This window comes from Ictidomys tridecemlineatus, chromosome 1 (genome assembly GCF_052094955.1).
Source record: "Ictidomys tridecemlineatus isolate mIctTri1 chromosome 1, mIctTri1.hap1, whole genome shotgun sequence".
Taxonomy (NCBI): Eukaryota; Metazoa; Chordata; class Mammalia; order Rodentia; family Sciuridae; genus Ictidomys; species Ictidomys tridecemlineatus.
In genome coordinates this window covers 57,232,318-57,248,854 of record NC_135477.1, presented here as the reverse complement: position 1 = coordinate 57,248,854, position 16,537 = coordinate 57,232,318, and the positions used below count along the sequence as shown (strand labels likewise).

The window sequence follows — 16,537 nt, the reverse complement described above, 5'->3', positions numbered from 1 at the left end:
ATTTAACTTAAAAAAGAAAATACTTTCACAGCATCATCTAGACTAGTGTTTGGCCAAATGTATCATGACCTAACCAAGTTAACACATAAAGTTATGCACAATATCCTTAAGATCAAATTCCAAAAGAAACTTTACCTGAAAATATAAAGTCATTTGATTAATTTACTACATAGGAATTATATGCCTTAGATTTTTATTAATTTCTTTTACAAAGAAAATGTTGCAGCACATGTTTTTTTGTTTGTTTTAAAAAGGAGAACATACCTTATGAGGCTTGTGATGTCCCTTGTATTGGTTGTGTAACACTTGTACATCAGTTTTAATCTTTGGAAAGAGGTATCAGCCCTACTTTGCAAACTGAGAAAGGAGGCTAAGTCATCACCAACATATTGTTGGTGACTTCAGACTCTTGTTAATTATGTTACACTTGTTATCCAGGAATTCACAGAAGCTAACCAATGATTGTTGCCCTGTGTGTATTATACAATCATTTCAGTTTATTTATCTGAAAATTAAATGGAATCGAGTCTTTATGTCAGTAGATTTGGCTCTTTGAGTAGCTTCAGTATGTGAGAGGATGGATTTAAATTGAATAGGAAAAATAAAGACAAATCTTTTACCATCAATCACTGGCCAAGACAACAGGAAGATTTGGACAAGAGGATGTAGCTTGATGGGAGGTGGATCCTCTCAGAAAGTGCTTTCCTTCCTTCCTTCCTTCCTTCCTTCCTTCCTTCCTTCTTTGCCTTCAGCGTTTGCTCCGTGCCTTCCTCTCTTCAAACCACACCTTGTAAACTCTTTTATATGCTCTGTTCGCAACACCAAGAATTCTGCATGTTTTTCCATACTGTTTCAGCTAATAAAACACAAAGTACAGAAGGCCAAATGCCTCTTTACACAGGAGATTAACTTTATTCAGTCTTTAAGTTGAAAGCAAATACAGTTAGGATATATAGCAGGCGACAGTTTCCATATGCTATGTTCTAGGAAAGTAGAGCTGTATATTTATAGTTTACAACATGTTGTACAAAATTTAAGCGAGCAAGGGAGCTCCCAGGGAAGTAGATTAGACAAAGGAGGGAAGACAGAATTCTATTGTGTTCTATTCTGAGATGATGCCTATAAGCACCACAATTTTTTTAATATTTAGCATTAAGTAATATGCAGAAGTAGTTGTGATTTTACTTTAGGATTACTTAAATTCTAAAATTAGAAAGGATACTGAAGTGGGGAGAGGGGGATCCTTAATAGAAAACAAGGTTTCAGAAAAGCAGGGCTAAGTAATTGTCATTAAAAGGGTATATCTTCCAAAGTGCAAAGTTAGGTTACATGAGATCAGGTTGATCTTTGACCCGACAGTCTCAAAGCTCATAGGACTGCAGCAAGTGATAATTGCTTCCTCATTTAGATTAGACAATGAGTTCTCTCTGCAAGCTACTCTCCTCTAAAAAGACTGTAGAGAGTAATTGAAACAAGTTATACAGGGAAGTGGAGTGACCGATTCCTCAAAGTGTGAGAGCAGAGCTATGGTAACCTCTTAAGCCTGGCCTTCATCCTGTTCCTATTTAGGGAATCCGCAGGGCAGCCAGTGTTGAGTGCAGTCTGCAGATCGCCAGCTTTATTGTTTAGACTTGAAGGGAAGGTCACATGCCCTCTTTGACAGAGAGGTTTATGGGCTCTCTCTAATTAGCAGCACCCTCCACCAGACAGACTGTTGGCCACCGTCCAAGAACGGGGGTTTAGTGGCGGCCACTGATGAAGGAGAAAACAAGGTTATTTACCCTGTGACTGTAATTCTTGGCACTGGTTCTCTTTGCACTTAGACACGTTTTCCTTTTGTTCCAACTTGCCTTTGGAATTCTGAGTAGGGCGTTAAGGAAGGGAAATGCAGCTATATATTTAGTGCTGTAAGCAACCCATATGTTAGCCTCAGATACTTTTCTCTATTCTAAGGTCGCATACAAAAAGGAAAAGAAAAGGGCAACGTAGTTATAGAGTTGCTTGCGAATATAAGTGCTTAGGCACATGCCCACACACACAAGCTCAGAAAAGGAAGTTAAATTTGCAACATCTATAACGACAGTTGTACGTTAGGACAGAAATCCCAGCGGTAGAACGTGATTCGGTCTAGCTATTACTGGAGTGTTAAAACCCAGAATATATTTGGCTAGTACTGTTCTGTCGATTCTGCGGTAAGGCGGATTAAGCCTATAGAAATGCTTTCTGGTTGATTTAAACCAGACGCTCCGACTATTTTTTGTCCTGTTTGCAGGCGCAGCACTGCTGCATAAGGCAATGCTGCCCCCCTCGACCGACCGCCTATACAGCCTCTTCTCCACCAGCTACCTCGTCCATAAAAACCTTTCAAGTCCCCATTATTACTCCAGGCACATTCCAAGGGGATTGAGTCACAGGGTTCACTGGGCTTTTCTCCCGCCCAGAACTGCTCGTACCAGGTGGAATACGACCCCCAACTTCAAACATGGAATCCATACCCTGTCAAAAAGCGCTTTAGGGCCAGCCTCAGATGCAATCCCTACAGCAACTCTGTCCACCAACCGATTTGGGGTTTGCTGGCTGCACAGCTGGAATCCCACATCATCAGCACGAGGGTCGTCTATTCAAACTATGAGGCTTATCTTTGAGGAACTCTGTAAAGCTGTCCTATTTCCAAAGCTCCAAGGTCAGCTTGCTCAGCATCAGAGCACAGGCTGAGCTGGAAGCTTATTCCATCAGGCGCTGCGTGCGGGAGACTAGGAGGCCCAAGCCGGGAACCCAGGGGACTTGACGTTCTGCTGGCTTTTAAGTGAGTTTGGAGGAAAAATTCCCAGCCCCTCCCACGGGTTCGCCCAGACTCCTGGGCCATCGGCCCCGGGCGTAACAACGCGCACATCTGGACGCCCAGGAGCCACATCTGGAGCGGTAACCCCTGCACCCAGATGTTCAAGGGGCGGGCAGTTGAAAGCATGGAGGCGGGGCTCCCGGGCTGAGGTTCCTCCCTCACGCAGCCGGGCTCCAGATGCTAGAGGCGCCCCGCCCCCGGCCGTTGTTGGGTCTGCCAGGGGACGTGTGGGGTAGGGTGGCTGCCCTGGGGGGTCTGGGAATCGAGGAGGAAGGCTGGGGGTGGGCTGGATGGTCAGCAGTCGGGGGCTGGAGGGTACTGGGCAGTACCAGCAGGCCGCAGTGCCTCGCTTCACCCCGCCACCGGCCTCTGTACTGCGTGGGATTTTACAGCCTTAGTCCCCAGGAGGTGATGGCGAAAGGAGGGGCCGGCGGGGACATTTCCTGGGGGGAGGGGGGAGGGGACGCGCTATTAGTGGACAGGACAGCAGCGGGGTTCCCCTCTCTTTCTCGTCCTCCTTTCCTGCGCTAAGACTCGGATGTCTCCTCCGGTGGAACCCCTCTCCCGGGGCCTGCCCTTCCACCCTTGCGGGGTAGTTGAGAGGAGTCCTCCAGAGCTATCGACCCTCCATCTCTCCCCCTCTCCCACTTCATTCTTTAACCCAGAGAAGGAAGAGCTACAAGCGCCCTCCGGGCTTTCTGCAAAACCTGGGGCTAGTCTGGAGAAGTCTGCGCTGGGCGGGCCTGTGCGCCCCTCCTCCATTTGTTTGCGCTCAGGAGTTTTGAAGTCTCGCTAAGCAACTGTGTTTGCCAAGGAGTCGGTGCAGTTCCGAAGAGCTTGCGTCTGTTGGATGCTCCGATCTGAACAAATCTTTTCCATTCCATTTGTTTAACCAAAGCAAAGGAAGAGTGTGTTCCTACTTAAAAATTGTCCTTCATCCAAGTTGTCCTCGGATTTTTATCTAAGAGTGTCATAACACCCCAGGTCGTTGCGCAAATGTTTTGTGACAATTTGGAAAACCACAGGCGACTTCCTAAAAGAAAAAAATCACAACTGAAAGGAAAATGATCTTAAAAAAAAAAAAAAAAAAAAAGGTCCTTTTTCATGTGTGGGCCTAACTAGGCTTCTTGTGGCAAATCTCTCCCATGAGGAATGAAGTGGGTGAAAGGGCCCTCTGGTTCCACCTTATTCACCAGCTGAAACTCTGAACAAACCTTAGCAGAGTCCTCTCCTAAAGGTCACCGGGCTTCCCTGAGAATAAGAAATAAAATAAAATAAAGCAAACAAAAAACCAGGGTATTAAGTACTTGAAGTAAGTGCTCAAATATTGGTTCTGCCATTGCTCACCTCTGTGAACTGCGGCAAATTGCTCAACCTCTTGATGCCTTGTTCCTGCCTCAATTTCACCAATTCTAAAATGTAATTGTACCGATAGCATGGGTTAGTGTTAGGATTAAGGATAATGAGATAGTGTAAATCATGCCCTTAACATAGTCTGAAGCATATGAAGGACACAATAATTATTAGTAGTATTAATATGACTAGGCTCTGTTTATCACCAGAATAAAATTTATGAACAATAGGATTTGGAAAAGGTAGCCTCCAAAGGTCTTCTTTTATGAGTTTTATTACATCTGTCATACAATTCAAATTCAAATTTAGCCTTCAGTCTAATTAGAGAGAACTGAATGAAATGGAAGTGATGCATAGGCTTTTGTCATAATATAGCTTTTTAAAATATGGATTTGACTTCTAGGTTTCCCATTACAGCCACTTCCCTAAGACCACTCTTTCTTGAGAAAATTTCACTAGGGTGATGATAATGCATTAAAAGATGTGTGTTAAAAATATTGTCTTCCTTTTTCTGCCTAGCTTCTTCTCCTTTAACTAATATAAAAGAATCCCAAAACAGGGTGCCTCTGTATTAAATGAGAATCTGGGAGTTTAAAAATATATTAGCCTCACATGAAGTGTAATCCTGAAAAGGTTAGGTCTATTGTGTATAGAAGACAGCTGTTAGAACTTCTGGGAGTCTTTCAAATTCTCCAGGCTCAGTTTCCTCTGCTTTAAAGTAAAAGAAGGGTTGGACCAGCTCTTCCTTCCTGCTCTAAAAGCCTTTGGTTTCAAAGGTTGCTGTTCAGGTGTTATTTTCTGCATCTAACAGCCTCAGCCAGGGAGGGGAAGACCTTGGTTTTGGGCTTGAGAAAACATCATGGAATGCTGAGGAAGAATAATGGACACACCAATACTGAACTCTAAACCAGAGTAAAGTGCCTACAACCAGACAAATACTATCATATTCCAATGCAAACAGAGAGTGTATTAATATAATATACATTGGCATATATTTAATATAACAGGTACATACGTATTTATTTTCAGTGTACCTACATCATAGATTCTATATACACACATCCCCCAGGTTAAAAAATTTTTCCTTACTACCTGCAAAGGAAAGGGAGAATCTTCTTCCTCTGGCCATGGGTATGCTCTGAAAGGCTTTTCAGTGGATGAAGGGACTGTAATGGAAGGCGTCCATGATTCTGACTGGATGAGAGAAGTGTGCCCTCTTGTGGGGCTCCTGTCCTGTATCAGGAAAGCTCCCCCCTCTAAGGACTGTGCTCTAGTCTCATTTTACCTTAAGATGGCTCCCATGCTACTTTCTTTCATCATTTTCCCAAAGACACATTTCCCCCAAAATAATTCAGCCTCCACCCTCAGTGCCCAGTATTTCTCTCCCTCACGTCTGTGTCCAATCTATCAGCCCTTTCTGTCAGTTAATTTATAAATTTAGATATGGATATAAATATATCCCCAACTCCACCCTTTCTTAGTACCTCCTACTCTAGCAATTTGCTCAATCTACTGTAATCACTTCCTAATTATTTTCTCTGCTTCCATTCCTTCACCACACACTTCATTCTCTACACAGCAGCCAAAGCAGTCCTTTTAAAAGATAAATGAAATGTGCTCATTGTTCTGATCAAAACCCTCCAGTAGTTTCCCATCACACTTGGAATGAAATCCATACTCCTAACCACAGCCCAGCCCTTGTGATTGGACTTTCGCCTAATGCTCTCGTCTCTTCTGCTATCACTTTCTTCTTTACTCATTCCTCTCCCGTCATACTACCGTTCTCACTGTTCTTCAAAAATATCAAGCTGACTCTTGCCATAGGGTGTTTGCATTTGCTGTTTCCTCTGCCTTCAACCCCCAGATTTTCACAGGGCTTCCTCCTTTACCTCATTTATGTCTCTGCTCAACTGTTATCTCAGAGAGGACTTTCTTGATCATGCCATCTAACATAGACACAACACAGCCCTGCCAAGTTCTAACAGGCTACCCTGCTTTATTTTCCTTCATGTCTTTTATTATATCTCTCCTTTACTTGTTTGCTTGATTGTTGTTTGTCTAAACTCTAGAAGATGTGTTCTATGAGACTGGGGGCTTGTTCAATCTTGTTCAACAAAGCAACTTCAGTCTAAAACAGTGACTGTCAAGTAAAAGGCACCTAATAAATCATTGTTGAATAGATGAAAAGAGACAGTCTCATTCCGGGAACAGCAGTGCTAAAGCAAGCTTTGCCTCAGGATGAGTCAAGAAAATTTCATTTTTGCCCAACCTCAGGAGCTTATTCCTGATTGGCTGTTGCTCCAAGATGGACCCTGACTATTAGAATGAAGCTTAATGCTACATGCATATACATATGTCAATCAAGCTGTATTCATTCAATGGCAGAGAAAGAGGAGAGGAGGGAAGAGAACAATGTAAATCATGTAGGTGATTTCTGTTTATCATTTGCTCAGTAAGTGTATATAGATTAAGCGTGTGACTGGAGATGTGGATCTGCTTTACCTCCAGTTACACCCAGGTTCCCTACCCTTCATAGTATGATCAATGTGTTAAGCTGGGTATTTTAAGATGCTGATTGAACAACATGACCCACAAATGCAAAGTAATTGGGTAATGAGTTTGAATCCTGCATCTACCACAGTAGTGTGTGTCCTTGGGAAATTTACTTCAGTGCCTCAGTTTTCTTATCTGTAAAATAATAATGCCTCCTTCATAGGTCTCTTATGAGATTTTAATGAATAATATGTATAAAGTTCTCAGAGGAGTGCATGGCACATAGCCATCTATGAGTATTTTTAAAAGAACACTTATTTGACTGTACTTGTTTCCCTTTTCTAGGTGACTTATTTTTGAGGATTTTATAAGATATTGCTCTCCTGTGATTGGCATTGGAGTTTCCATCATAATTCTAGGCTGATAATTTTACTTTTAGCACCAAGTATGATAATTACTGCCATGTGTAGTCAAACATTTAACTTAGCCATACATTCCATTTAAGCCAAAATAACCCTAACTTTACAAAAAAGAAACTGTACCTTTAGGGTTTCGCCCATCCTATTATACTCAAACAAAAGATGCTCCTTACTTTTTAGTTGTGTAAACTTTTTATTTGGCCAACATTTCTATAACATAATATTGTTATTTCGTAGTGTCAGTCAGCTCTACAGAAAAAATAAATATCAGTACTTTTCTTACACCTGTGTGCCAAATCATTCCCGAATCAGGGAAGTTGGGCCAGATAATCTCTGAAGGCTCTTTAGCTCTGTTTTTCTATGTTTTTCATAAAGATGAAAACAGTTCAGAGGTTCAGGATTTATCTGTGTTAACTGTGTCTGGTTACTCTGTGAATCATGGACAATTGTGCGGGTTTAAAGTCTGCTGTGTTATTTGGAACAGCTAGCTCCATGATCACATTTAACTAGAATTAAATTTGTTTGAACTCTGGACAACTTTCCACCATTATTTCTAAGGCCTTAATCAATCATTCATTTCTTACATTATAATCATACATATCTTGTATTAGCGCATCTTAAGAAAAGGATTGCAAACACCAGTGTTTATTACCCACTAGTGTTTGCTAAAATCTCCTTGATATGGCATATTAATAATCACTTTCTGTATTATTCACCTTAATTATGGTATTATAATTCATGCATCCATTAAATGTTGACTGAGGACTTAATAAGTGCTAGCAATTGTGCTAATGCTGGCCACTGACCTGTCTAAGTTAGAAATCTAGGAGTCATTCTAATACACCCCTCTCCCTCACTCCTCATATCAGCCACCACGTTGGTCCCAGTACTACCTTCTAAATATCTAGTTCTTGTTCTCTTCACTCATTCCCAGAGTCACCATATTGGTAGAGGTAGTCTAAACCCAGATACTATAAAAAGCAGAACAGGAGGTACTCCGCTAAGGAAGCATAAGCCTGGGTTGGTTTACAGTGATGGGGAAAAGTGGTGTGAGGTAAGGGAAGATGGAAAAATGCACTGTTACCACACTGACAGTCATGCAACAAATCACTCATCAAAAGTACCCAGGTGGCCTGGTGATTTCTGAGAGAATTACAAGGAGGAACTGAACCTCAGATGATCCACAAGAGAAAGAAGGGTAAGAATAAATATCTCCCTGCCTTTTTCCTGGGTCCACTTGCCATTGGTGAAGGTTTACCCTATGGAGAGCAAAATGCAGATTCTCTGTGGCTATCTGGAAGACACACCCCTTGCCCAAGGTATGATACATCAGCCACTTTCAAAAGTAGAACAACAGCTTAGCACAGATCAAGGGCTGACTTAGAGAAAAGGAGGTAGTCAGGGGATCTGAGGAAATACACAAAGTTTGTTTCTTAATATGAGTGAAGTTGCTGAGGCTAGCCTCAAACTTGAGATTCTCCTGCCTCAGCCTCCTGAGTTGCTAGGATTACAGGTGTGCACCACCACGCCTGGCTCTTGTTTCTTAATATGAGCATAGGTTTCATCCTGGTAAGTTTTCCTTCAGATCCTTATAACTGCCTACTAAGAATTTTGTGTCTCTCAGTCCTTTCTAGTCCATTCTTCATATTATGCCTAGAGTGATCTTTGCCAGACTCATCTTTCACTAGCTCTCAGTAAACTACAGGATAAAATGCCAGTCTTCTACCATGGCATGACCACCTCTATGATTTCCTTTCACCTGCTTTACAGTCCTTTTATTAAAAAAAAAAAAAAGATAATTTCTACCAACAAAATCAGATGGTCATTCCTGTCCAGATCCTTATTAATATTTATGGATTTATTTTCTGATTCAAAAAGTAATATATTTACCATAGGAAATTTGGAATGCAAAAAATAATATGAAATATGTAATAAAAATTAACTAGTTTGAGAAAAAAAAACTCCTAGTAACATTTTAGAATACATCCTGGCCATTTTTTTTTTCTGTGAACATAAATGCGTTTTTTTTTTAATTCTTAAAGAAATATATTAAATAAAAATTATACTTCAAGAAGTACATGTAACAGGGCTGGGGCTTAGTGGCAGAGCACTTGTCTTGAACGTGTGAGGCACCGGGTTTGATCCTCAGCACCACATAAAAATAAATAAATAAAGATATTGTGTTCATCTACAACTAAAAATATATTTTTTAAAAAAAGAAATACATGTCACAACCACCAAAATGGTTCAGCATGTTAGTATGCACTTAACTAGTCTTTCATTTCATTGTTTTATTTCCTTAACTATTACTTAAGTATGCATTGGATGTATGCTTACATTTCACAAATATAACATTGTAAAAATCTCTCTGTAAACATAACCCTTTTCCTATGTGTTTTATAACTTTGTTTTAAATTAAATAACTTGATAATAAATTAATAGACAACAGCTTAAATCATAAATGCACCTTTTGATTTTTGTTTCACTATATGGAAAGAGATTTAAATCAATTATAATAAGCTATTTTCTACATCATGGCCTAAAACTAGATACAGAATGTGTCCTACGTTGAGTTTGACAAAATGTTTGCTTATTTTATGACTCTGTAAATACCAGTATGATGTTTTTACTCTTTATGATAAATAAATTGATATATTATCAAGTTACTATTTTCTCCCAATCTATCTATTTTGTATGGACTTTCCTTGGTAGTTGATAAAAATGTGTGTTTAAAAAAAAAAAAATCACTAGCAGTATTGCTCAGTGGTATAGCGCTTGCCTAGCATGTGCAAGGCCCTGGGCTTAATCCCAGTACTTAATCACACCTCCCAAAAATTAAAACAAAGTTTAAATAGAATATAAAGTCAACATCCAACATCTCTGAAACATGTAACATAAACAGCCCACAAAACAAAACACATAAGTCACTTTATACTTATCTATAAATCTATGTTTTTAATAATTATTTTTAAAAGTAAAACATCTTAACACTCTCTGCATGCAATGATTGTTTTCTGTCTCCCTGTAAACTTCAAACCCTCTTCCAGGCTGGCATTATCTCATCGGGATTTCTCCCTCAAGTCAGTTTGTCATATTTTCAGCAGATTTTAGGGCTTTGATGGCCTTGCAGAGTTCCTTCCTCCTCTTCCTAACCCCAGGTTTCTGCGGCCTGCCCTAGGCTCAGTATCCTGTTCTCTCCTTTGTGGGGAGAAGGGCAGGGTGTACTTGAGTTCCTGCACAGCCTGTTAGACTTCAGTCACAAGCAAGGATTGGGGTGCTGGGCTCAGATGTCTGGACTCCTTTCTACCAATGTTCAGCCATTGCTTCTAGCCACACAGTGCTAATGGAGTTTCTCCTGTTCCACAGCTTCCCTCTCCTATTCCCAGAGGATCCAGCCATAGCCCCAAGGTTCTTAGTCTTGCTTGAACCTGTCTGGATGTTTTTAATCACTTCCCCCCCACAGATCACACCCCCAGAGGGGTAAAGTGTGGATGCAAATATGTCACCTTCTTGCCCTAATTTCTCCTCTCATCTCTCTTCTCCAAACTGAAGATTTCCCTGAATTTTCTTGATTAGAAAAGGCTCCTCCTATATAACATCCTACTTCTGTGCAAGGTCGCCTTTCTCATTTCTGAAGTCATAATGTAGAATGGTGCCCGAGGAACCTCATTTGTGGGAGGAATAAGAAAACAACCCAGTATTTTCTAGTTAATCCTCATTACGCTATGGTCAAGTGTATCTAATGTTGCCTCTAACGTTACAGTTTTCAAAGCACTCTTTTTAAAATCTGTTATCTCATTATCATCATGTTATAACAGGAAGGTTGGGTTCCCAGAAAACAGAATCTGAGATGGAAATTTGTACAAAAGTAGTTTCTGGGGGCGGGTGCTCTCAGGGAGAGCATTCACAAGGGAGTGAAGGAAACAAGACTGGACAGAGACAGTGGTTGGATCCCAGTGGAGTTCTGTAAAAGAGCTCAGCCTTTTCATAAGGAGGTCTGAACTGACAGAGTTTCATATTTTTTTCAAAATTGAGTTAAGAGGGTCTGACTTTCATCACCTTACTGACAGCCATTAATCTGGGCTGCCTCCTAGGAAGAGGCAACAGGAGTCAGGGGTGCTTCAGTCTTAAAACAGGGCTTGAGGAGGGGGCACATCACAGCATCTGCTGCACTTGACCAAAATGAAGTTCTTCCTGCCAGTCATGGCATTTTATGCATGGGAACTAGGTCTGAGGGAGAGTCACTTAACTAGATCAAGGTCCCAGGGCAAATAAGAGATTTACATATTTTATTTCAGTTGGACTGCAAACTAATTCTATCGTGTGTATCTCATTAACTTTCTTTTACAGGCTACTGAGATTCAGAAAGAATAAGTGATTACTCCAAAGCATTCAAGGCTAGGCCAGCCAGAGACAAGAGCTAGATCTAACTCCTACTCTGTGTTTTCTGTATATCACACACAGATTAGATCTACCTCAATCCCTTGGAATAAGAGGATTTTAAGATACCTCAGAAAACAATTCATCCCTCTTTTATTTAAGAAAGGTAAATTGATTAAGTAAGTGAGGTTGGTTAACCTCTCTGGGCCTCCATTTTCTGATCCATTAAAATTGAATGAACTGCCCACCTACGAGTTTTAAGATTCAAATGAAGTAATATATGCAAAATGAACTTGAAAAGTATTATTTTGGTAGGATTGTCAGTATCTAGCCATTTAGATATTGTATTGTAAGAAGGGACTCCCAGCTATTATCAGCAAAACCACATTTTATGTGTTAGGGTGCTTGCACAAAAAATGAATTTATGACCTAATAAATTCTATTCATTTAGTTGGCTGTTAAGAACGAAGAACAACTTTCCAAGACAGGGGTAAACATCAAGCTTTTTTTTTTTTTTTCTTTTTTCCTGGCAGATTTCACTTAGAAGTTAGATCCTAGGAGAATTTGTTGTGAATAATTCTGACTGATATTTAGAATTCATAATCACATAACTTCCTATTCTCAGATAAATAACATAGCACAGCTCAATCTGCTTTGGTGTAAAGGAAACACCAAAGTTCCTTCCTCTGAACTTTGGAACTGTTTGTGACATAAAAACAAAAGATTCAAAATATTTTCGTATTTCCTTTTGTCAGGCAGGCTGAATTCCTAAAGTACCATTAATTAATGAAGTTAACAAATAATCACAGCTTCTGCTTTATTGAGTTCTTAGCACAGAGTTTGGGATGTAAGAGCCAAGGGAGGATGAGACAGAGGATTCCAAGTTTGAGGCCAGCTTAGCAATTTAGCGAGACCCAAAATGAATTAGTGATACCCTGTATAAAGATTAAAAAATAAAAAGGACTGGGGTGTAACTCAGTGGTAAAGCACCCCTGAATTCAATCTTCAGTACCAAAAAAAAAAAAAAGTCAATGGGTTGGGCCTGGGTGTGGCTCAGTGGTAGGGGGTTTGTCTACCATGTTCTAGGGTGCAAGTTTGACCTGCAGCATTGTAAAACAAAAGCCAGAGTCAATGGAGTTAAGTTAATGTTTAGATGTCTCTCTTCTGGAAAATTCACAGGTCAATTTACTTTTCCTGCTTTTTTAAAAATTTTTACTTTTCATGCTTTTAACATTACAAAATAGAAAGTTCTAGTAATAAAGTTGCTTATAACAACAATAATACTACCTCCCTAAGGATAAATTCGTTATCCACTACTGTGTAATGAATCTCCTCAAACTTAAAAAATAATCATCATTTATCTTTTCATACTTTCTCTGTGTCAGGAATTCTGTAGTGGTTGGGATGGTGGTTCTGGCTGGGGTTGTATGAGATGTCAGCAGAAGCCTTCCTAAGGCCTGACTAAGGCTAGAGGAAACACTTTCAAGGGGGTTCACTAGCACAGCCCGCAAAATGGCTCTGGCCATTGGTTCAAGATCTTAGTTCCTTTTCATGTGAATTTTTCAGGGCTGCTTGAACATCTTCAGAATATGGCAATAACTTCCGCAGAGTAAGTAATTCCAAGACGCCATGAAAGCTGCCATGCCATTATGGCCTAGCCTTACAAGTTACCCATCTTGCTCATTGGTAGCAGACATAAACTCTGATTTAGTGTGGGAGGAGACCGTACAAAGATATAAATAAAGGAGATGAGAATCATTGGGAATCTTCTTGCGGGAGAAGGAATAGGCTGATGTGTGAATTCAGGCCCTTTAAGGATATTTTCACAGCACCCAGAGCCTCTATCAGAGAGGATGGGAAAGATCCACATGGTTGGTTCCTTTATACTCTGAAACCAGGCTGAGCAACCCTCAGAATTCCAAGTTAAGGGTTTCCAAGTGGTTCTGTGGTTGAAAAGTAAGTAGGCACATTCAGAAATAGGAAACAAATGTCAGCTGTGTTGTCTGTACCTTAATCACTCATGCAAGAAACTCTTTTCTTCTACCTGATATCTCAAATCTGCCAGAACCATCATGTCAGAGGATATGAGTGGGTACTGAGAGATCTACATCCTCAAAATACCTGACCCCTCAGCTCCAAACTCCAGGTCTAATGACTTTCTTCAGTTGGATGGCTGATAGGTGCCGCAGTCCAGCTGCAGCAAACTAACCAGGGGGTGACGAACAACTTGTGTACATTGATACAGCAGGAGTGGGAGCCGTTTATTGTAGGACCGGAGGGGTATTTATACATTCCACACAGCTTATCTTAATTAACATAAACTAGATACAGCAGTCAACCAATAAGAAATCTCCACACTTAATGGCTCACTGACACCACCTCACAAACCACTCCCCCTGGCAAAATGCCAGGCGCCATCCTGACTTGTTTACAGACTCTAACAGATAGGTATCTTAAATACATCATTGTCTAAAACACAACTGACTTCTACACATCTTACTGCAATGTTGTGTTCTTCTCAATCTTAATAAATCTGACCACCCACAACCATAGCTCAGATAAATAACCTAATGAATGTCCTTGATTTCTTGTTTTCCTTAACTCCCAAATCTAATTCATCAGTATATTCTGTCCATTCTACTTCAAAATCTCTCTCAAATTCCTCCATTTCTGTCACTGTTACCACTATAATCCTAATCTAAGTCACTACTATCTCTACATGAATGATGCAACAATCTTCTAAATGCGGACCTCGTTTCTATTCTGGGAGTTCTCTCCATTCCATTCAACATGCAGTGTAGTATCCCTGGAAACCAGCAAACCCACTCTTTCACTGAGCACCTGAATTGACCTCCTTTCCAATTTTAACCAACAATCCCTAAATGAAGTACCACCAATGTCTACATATTCTTGGAATTGGGCATCTAGATTTATCATGTTTAATTAGGATCACTGTAATGCAAATCGTTCATCTTGGAAAATTGAAATAAATCTAATTATAGTATGTATATTATAATTTTACCCCTTTTTTTGCTCTACAGTTAATAGTAAATAATGAGAAGATATATATGGATATATTTTTCAGGTCATCAACCTTTTAAACAAGTCAGAATTTAATCCCATACGTGACAGAAACCATTGGTGGATTGAGGATGGACGTAGAATCAATTTGAAATGTATATGACCAAGATATCACAGAAAAATGATAATGGATGTAGATCTTTAATCAAATATAAATAGTGTATTTTATTTACTTATTCATTTGAATATTTTTGAGATTGGGTCTTGCTGCTCATCTTTTTGAGATGAAATTCTCCCACCATTCCTAGATGTTCTCCTCTTTCTCCTTCTCCTTCTTCTTCTTCTTCTTTTTTTTTTAGGATTAAAGGTCATTTTGGTTTCTGCTTCTTGCTTTGGAAGGTGCAGTGCCAGAAAGTCATTTCAGCCAAGAGGAAAGCTTACCCAGTAGGTCCCCATTACAGAGGAAATGACATGTAGAGTATTAAGAGAGTAACCTACAATCTTCTAATAAAATATAAATTTCTTGGGCTTTCCTTATTATACTCTTTATATGAAGTTAAAAAAAATTGATGGTTGAATCTACAAGAATTATATATACAATTAGAGATTACATTCTTCTTATAACTAGGGATATGAAGAACGTTCTTCATAAGTAGAAAAGATCTGAAGCTAGAACCAGTGTTTAAGCCAAATTCACCCTAAATGATTCATAGGATTACTCTTACGTGGTTTTTTTTCCCTCTGAATTTTGGATTTCTCACTTTGAGTATCAAGAAAGGTCATTAAGGTTGTTACCAAAGACTGATCCAAATTTGAGAATGATTCAGAGTTGCTGGAAATACTTTTTTCCTCCTGTTTATATTCTTCTATATTTATTCGTTGACCTAGATAAAAATTTTTACTGTAGTTCACTTTTTAAATAGCCCTTTAATTTTTTTCTAAAGAGAGAGAGAGAAAGAGAGAGAGAATTTTTAAAATATTTATTTTTTAGTTTTCGGTGGACACAACATCTTTTATTTGTATGTGGTGCTGAGGATGGAACCCAGTGCCCTGCGCAAGCTAGGCATGCTCGTTATGGCTTGAGCCACATACCCAGCCCAACCTTTAATTTTTTTTTTTTTTTTTTTAGAGAGAGAGAGAATTTTTTAATATTTATTTTTTAGTTCTCAGCGGACACAACATCTTTGTTGGTATGTGGTGATGAGGATCTAACCCGGGCCGCGCATGCCAGGTGAGCGCGCTACCGCTTGAGCCACATCTTCAGCCCCCAACCTTTAATTTTTAATGCAGAGTCTGCTGTAACAAAATTAAAAGATTACCTACCATCATCCAGTAATGTTGCTATGCTTCCATGATGCAGGTCCTCTAAGCTAAGCTAACATCATACAGGGATTCTCTATCACAGTCTCAAAACACTCTGTGAGGTTATCTAGAACTACTTCCAGAAATACTATGAAAGCCCCATACAAACTAATTTTAAAAAGGAGGCTTCCTCACTAATTTTATTTCACTTTAACCCTGGAGAGGAGGAAGAGAGTCTTTAACTCAAATAATATCTTGACCTTCAGTAGGTTTGGACATCTCAAAGCTGTGATGGGGTAAGAAGATAGAAGTCCCATTTATTGCTCTTTGGCCTTGGTTGATATTATCAGGAGATTAAAAAGAAAAACCAGGGGCTGGGGATGTGGCTCAAGCGGTAGCGCACTCACCTGGCATGTGCTCGCGGCCCAGGTTCGATCCTCAGCACCACATACAGATAAAGATGTTGTGTCCCCTGAAAACTAAACAATAAATATTAAGATTTAAAAGAAAAAAAAAAAAGAAAAAAGAAAAACCAAAGCATCAAAAGTCTCTGTTCCTTCCAGCTCTAGTTCTGCCACTTTTCCACTGGATTATGTATAGTGTAAGTCACTGACCACCTCTGAGTTTCATTTTGTCTTCTTCAAAATGAAAAAAATGACACTGACCTCCCCCCGTTGCTTGGAGACTTAGGTGAAATAATGCACGTGAAACACACTGCACTATACAA

The 16,537-nt window shown here is 39.8% G+C and overlaps 2 long non-coding RNA genes across 2 annotated transcripts in view; both read left to right on the top strand.

Moving 5' to 3' along the window:
• The first annotated feature begins 2,139 nt into the window (after positions 1-2,139).
• The window catches only part of LOC110596927 (uncharacterized), a 118,540-nt gene continuing 104,142 nt past the window's right edge, over positions 2,140-16,537 (top strand). Inside the window, exon 1 of the long non-coding RNA XR_002482779.3 lies at positions 2,140-2,806. This is a non-coding gene — a long non-coding RNA (uncharacterized LOC110596927). The remainder of the gene's footprint in view (positions 2,807-16,537) is intronic.
• Positions 2,825-8,178, top strand: LOC144375922 (uncharacterized). Its single transcript, XR_013435778.1, has 2 exons — positions 2,825-3,074; positions 3,508-8,178. It is a non-coding gene; the product is annotated as an uncharacterized LOC144375922 (long non-coding RNA).